Source organism: Prionailurus bengalensis, chromosome B1, assembly GCF_016509475.1.
Source record: "Prionailurus bengalensis isolate Pbe53 chromosome B1, Fcat_Pben_1.1_paternal_pri, whole genome shotgun sequence".
Classification (NCBI taxonomy): domain Eukaryota; kingdom Metazoa; phylum Chordata; class Mammalia; order Carnivora; family Felidae; genus Prionailurus; species Prionailurus bengalensis.
Window position 1 is genome coordinate 71,271,747 of NC_057344.1, and position 6,000 is coordinate 71,277,746.

The window sequence follows — 6,000 nt, forward strand, 5'->3', positions numbered from 1 at the left end:
TTTAGTTTTGTGTCTTTTGGAGGAAGGAGGTTGAGAGCACTTGGAATGTGCAAGCTTTGATGAAAGAATTCTGCTCAGCTCGCTCTCAAAGTGTCATTTGCTGAGATGCACTGTGGCAGAGGCATGCATCCATTCTTCTTGGAGTGAGAAAAGGGGCCAGATCAAATAGGTTTCAGATCTTACTCATAACTCAGTGTGAAGACCTTCAGGCTATCCTTTCATCTGAGGGCATCAGTCTCTACTTTTCAATTTCCATGTTTCGTACGAAGCTCCTCAGAAACGACTTTCCCTTGCCCTTCTACTCACAGCGGAGAAAAGATAACACTACCTCTTCTGACTGCTTCTCTTCAAAGTTAGCTGGATTCCTGAGGATGCTTGGATCCGTAGTTCAGAAAGAGACGTTGGAATGGAAATTAGCCTAAGCCTCATCATAAAGCTACCCTTTTGTTCTTAAACTATCCTCCTCTGAAGTTTATAGCAGGAAGCACGTCTCTCGCTGGATGCTGTTAGCAAATGAATTCTTTGTTGGACTTGTGTTTCCGCAATCCAACTCTCCTTCACTGGTACTGTCCCGATGTTACGTAATATTTCTGTGTGGCAAATCGTTATGATTTTAGCAATAATTTAATTTTTGCTTAAACTTTTGTTCTTTGCTACTGAAATAGGCTATTTCCAGTTTTTTGACTTGTAAACTTAAAATTATATGGCCCATAAAAGCTTTTGTATTTGTATTTAAATCTTGTTACAGATTTCATTTAACAGGTTATTAACACTGCTCAGTACTAGGTGGGCTGCTGATACTCTCCCCGTTTGTAGAGAAAACAGAGATTTCACCGTATTCTCTTTTGCTGTGAGATAAGGTCCTCCACAAAATTCAAGGGGGGAAGTAAAATAATTCTCTAAGCTGACTTTAAAACAATTTTGTACAAGTACTTTTTAACCTCCTGCTTAGAAAAACACATCAAGTTTTTCTAAGTTTTACAGTGGCCTTAACTCCATCTAGTAAGCAAATAGTTTACTAAGAAGTACAGAATTCAAGTTATTTTAAAAGGGTTTAGGATTAAGGCCTTAATTGACAACCTCTGATGTAAATCAAATATGTGACAGCTCACTAAACACTATTTGAGGTTTCTGTTTAATCAAAGGAGAGCTTACAAAAAAAAACATTTTATCATTTTTAATACAGCTCTTTGAGTAACTTTCCGCTGGACATATTGATAGACAACCAGCTCCAATGATATACCCAGATAGAAAAATATATATATAAAATATCTTTTGTACAAAATAACTTAGCTTCTGACAGAGCTAAAATGTCTATGTATTGAGTAATAATAAGCAATAGACAAATGTCGAGAAGCAATCCTTTCAAAATCTGGAAAATAAGATGCATTCCTATTGTTCCATATTTAACGTGCACAGGGAGTAAAATTAATATCTCTTCATCCATCGATGCTAATTTTTTTAAAGATAGTACCTACGGTAGCGATTGTCTTCCAAATTTCCAGACATGTTAATTTCAAATAAGTATTCATAGACCAGCAGCTACGGGTCGTATCTATCAGGAAAGAAATCTGTGACAAGAAGAGTAGGGATTACATGAATAATTCATTGGCTAGAGGTTGATTTGCTTTGTTTTCAGTCTGAAAGCTGTGATCCGAAAACTGGATTTGCCAGCATTTGGACAGAAGTATCAGGAAGGAAGCTGAGTGTGCTCCCTCCAGCTTAGTTTATCAATGTGCTCGTGTCTGAGGGGCTGCTGTGCTTTTCCAACGTGAGAAGAACCTGACCTTAAGGCAAAAAAAAAAAAAAAAGCATAAAATGAAAAGGCTTCAAATGACCAATTCTATGTGTAATATCTTTAGAGGTTTTCCGGAAAACGTAATAATTTAATAGAGGAATTTTGATCACCGTCATACATTTTAGTAGCATAGTGTGAATGATGTGCTCAAAATCTTACTGTATTTCATAGGGTTTATCTGTTTTGACAATACATCGTATCTTTGTTGTTGAAATAAAGGCATACAAAGTGTTAACAAGACCTAAGTCTTATTGCAGTCTTCACTGGCTTGGTAATAAATCATAGTGATTTGTTTTTAAACTTTTTAAAAAAAATTTTTAATCTTTATTCATTTTTGAGAAAGAGAGAGACAGAGCAAGTGGGGGAGAAAGAGAGAGAGGGAGACACAGAATCTGAGGCAAGCCTCAGGCTTTGAGCTGTCAGCACAAAGCTTGATGCGGGGCTTGAACTCATGAACTGTGAGATCATGACCTGAGCCGAAGTCAGATGCTTAACCAACTGAGCCATCCAGGGGCCCCTGGTTTTAAACTATTTTTTATCCAAAGATACTTACATACTTTGCAATGATTATTTTCGTGGAAAGTGTGTGTGTGTGTGTGTGTGTGTGTGTTTACAGTTTTTCATCTTAATTTTTGCAGCTGGAGATGGAGTCAGGAAGTGAGAATGTGACATGACTGAATAATCTACATCACACAGAGGCATGTAAAAACATTTGAAGAAAATCATGAGGTTCGTGTTTGGTTTCCATTCATGGAAAAGGCAAACTATTTGGCATGCATACGAATCTGCTTTTAAAATTAACCTATGAACAAATAAAGCCTATGTTCTTTCTTAAAAGCAAACTTCATTTCGACTATATCAAAGGTGTTTCCCAATATCTATTCAAAAAACCTAAACCATAAGTTCCCAGCAAAATCCTGGAATCAAAGCAGGTCATGAAACCCTCTACCTTCCATCCCCAGATTATTGCTGCTTCCAACAAGTATGATAATGGATGCATAAAGTCGCTAATATGCCAACTCATCACCCCTGCAGTGATAGCTTATCAACTTCTGGTCCAGAGATACTTAAATACTTTAACAAGGAATGGCTTGAACCTTTCAGCCCAGACCATCTGCCCCTCAAGCTTCATAGGCAAGCAACCATCAGTCCCACACTCATCCCATGGAAATAAATTCATCAATGGCCCCAATAACCAGCCTACCACCTCATATCTAATAATTTGTCAGTGAAGTTTAAATAAAGAAATGCAGAAGTCAATATCCAAATTACTCTTCTAAGATCTCTCAAGTTTCCATTTGGCCAATGAGATGATTTGCGGCTTTTTAACCTCATGTAACCCATGGTTAGGTACCTGGATAGTGTCCTGATGTTATAGATGCAAATTCCTGGTATGTCTCAGAAACACCCACCAAAAAGAATAAAAATCCACTAAATTTCCTTTTTGGTTGCTTAACCAACTGACTATAAAATTGGCTTCTAGAATTAACATTTGTATGTAGTTGATCCAGTTTTGAGTGTAAAAGATAATTAGAATTAAAACAACGGACTTTGAGGCTGTCAAGTCTTCAAGGCAATAACTGGCTTTACAGCCTAACCTGTGTCTTAATAGAAACCTCAACCTCTTTTCTTCATCCGTTAAATCAGTGAGTAGTTTAAACTAGATGATCTTTGAGATTTTTTCCAGCATGTCCATTTAAAACTTTGCATGAACACATTCACAGAGAGGGAAGACACTACCCATTGGGTGAGGATTCTGATGACCAGTTCAAACAAAAAATCCGCCTTCCTATAACTTCCATTCATCAGTCCAGGTTCTGATCTGTGAAACGATTAAAATGATCTCCTTCAAATATTGGAAAACAACCCACAGATTTCCCCTACGTGTTACCTTCTGCAGGTAAAACTTACCAGCCCGTTGACTAAACTTCGTACGTCATGGTGTGATCATTGTGTTCAACTGCTTGTCCTGAAACTGCATTACATATCGCAGACTGATCTGGATGTGGTGCTCTTGTCAAAGCAGCCTGTGTTTGCATTAGCTGGTCTAGCACCTTGCAAGAAAAGTGCAGTTCCTGTACTTCTAGGATCAGCATCGCCTGGAACTTGTTAGATATGCAGAAATCGGAGCCCTACAACAGACCTACTGACTTAGAATTTGTATGCTAACAAGCCTCATAATGATTTATGTCCGCATTAAATTTTGGGAAGCACTGACACGGTAGAATCATCTAAGTACTGGTGTACACCGAGCTCATTGTCAACTGCAAACCACAAGCAAGTCAGAACTCTGAAACCCCGAGCTGATGCAACTGACTTCTGAAAAAGGAATGTATGTTACACTGATGGTTGCCAGTAAATATATGCGATGCCCCTAGCCACCCTCTCTCTTGAAACTCTTCCTTTTCTTGTTTCCCAGGACACCTGCATGCTGACCCATGATCTGAGCATTGCATTTCAGTATCTCTTGTGCCGATTTCTGTCTACTCACTCTTGATTCTATATATGCTTTTTCCACACTCACCCCCTGCCCTTTCATGATTTAAAAAAAAATTTTTTTTCAACGTTTATTTATTTTTGGGACAGAGAGAGACAGAGCATGAACGGGGGAGGGGCAGAGAGAGAGGGAGACACAGAATCGGAAACAGGCTCCAGGCTCCGAGCCATCAGCCCAGAGCCCGACGCGGGGCTCGAACTCACGGACCGCGAGATCGTGACCTGGCTGAAGTCGGACGCTTAACCGACTGCGCCACCCAGGCGCCCCAATGTGTATTTATTTTGAGAAAGAGTATGCACATGCATGCTTTTGGGAGAGACAGAAAGAAAGGGAAATAGAGAATCTTAAGCAGACTCCACCCTCAGCACAGAGCCCAATACGGGGGCTCGAACTCACGATGGGAAGATCATGACTGAGCTGAAATCAAGAGTCAGACACTTAACCAACTCAGCCACCCACCCAGGCTCCCCTAACTTTTTCTGTAATGATGCATCTAACACAGATTCCTTCTCCCTCAAAAATCTCCTATGTCGCATTAATATGACAATAAAGTTAATACAACTTTACAATGATTCCAGTCCTGACCTCTACTAAAACTATTCTATCAGCTGTTTCTTCCACCATGCATTGCCTCAGCTTAGTACCTTCATAAAGGTCATTTATTCTGACTTAAATGCCTTTCTCATTTTCTTTTATTGCAAAAACCTATTCGTCCTTCTAGACCTTGTTCAAATGTCACTTCCCCTGAAATGCCTTCACAGATTTGTGATGTTTCTATTCAGTGTTTGCTTTGTAGATTATACAAACGGAACACAACAGTTCCCTTGTGTCGTTCTGCAAGGGCTTTAAAGTCAAGTCGGTTCTGGTACTAACTACATGATCTTTGGCCATTTATTAATCATCTTGATTTCCCACTTTGCTCAAATGTAATTCAGAGATCAGAGTACCACTACTAAAACTCAGATTATGTCAGTAAAGTATTAATCAAGGTGGCTGGTACACTGTAGGTGTTAAGTAATCACGTGTGCCTTAGAAACACAATCATTTAGATTTGACTTAGTCTCCCCTTAACAGATCGTGGACAACTGTCAGGAGGCCCTGGTCTAACCTGATGTCTAACGTTTGCAGCTAGTTCTGAGCCTACCATAGAATAGACGGTATGTTTGTTAAATTGAGATCCTGCTGAAATACTACATTTCACCTCAGTACTGATTTCATAATCCACATAAGGAAAAAAAATGCCCAAACCCCTTGGATGACACAGCCATCTATATGCATCATCCATCAACATTTTAAAATCTTCCTTTCTTTACCCAAATATTCCCTCCCCCTCCTTTTTTTTTCTTCTTTAAATGGAACATATCCTGCAATCTCTGTGATCACCTTATCCGTGTCATTGTACTCATATTTGGCATAGTCATAAAATTGTGTTTTTCAACCTATTACTGTTTCAATCTTCATTTTGTTTATTGACCATACTCTGTATTTATGTGCAGATATTTCAGTCAGAAAGATTACTCTTACGTATGTCCTCGGGCATTTGCTCCTCCGAGGTTCTTCCTAAGGAATACTTACACTTTTCAAAGTAGTCTGTTAATTTTCTGTTGTTTCAAGTTGCAAGCTATTCAATAGTGTGGCCAAATCACCTACCAGAAACCCCTTCCTGTACCTGTAAAAGGTAAATATCTACGAGTATTTTGAGATA